A 263-nucleotide genomic window follows, 5' to 3' on the forward strand; every position below is an offset into this window, starting at 1 on the left:
CCCTGCAATTACATTGAGTTGATAGTTGCTTGCACATGTGGTTGATGGCATTGCAAAAGAAAACTTTGTCTTTACTAAAAAAAAAGAAAAAAAGTCAGATTTAAATGAAGAGAGAACTTGGCTCTTCTTTCAAACTTTGAGAAGAAATGCTTAGCTGATAAAAAAATAAGCAAGATCATTCTTGATATCGTTCTTATTCTGCTTTTCATATGATATTGCAAGAATTCTCATTGTATCTTTATGAATTTGTTTGTTTGTTTCCA

At 30.4% G+C, this 263-nt stretch overlaps 1 protein-coding gene across 1 annotated transcript in view; it reads left to right on the top strand.

The window, feature by feature from the left end:
• LOC119592718 (zinc finger and SCAN domain-containing protein 2-like) overlaps positions 1-263 on the top strand; it is a 34,693-nt gene that overhangs the window by 25,192 nt on the left and 9,238 nt on the right. The window lies entirely within an intron of this gene.

The sequence above is a fragment of the Penaeus monodon genome, chromosome 30 (genome assembly GCF_015228065.2).
Source record: "Penaeus monodon isolate SGIC_2016 chromosome 30, NSTDA_Pmon_1, whole genome shotgun sequence".
NCBI classification, from domain to species: Eukaryota; Metazoa; Arthropoda; class Malacostraca; order Decapoda; family Penaeidae; genus Penaeus; species Penaeus monodon.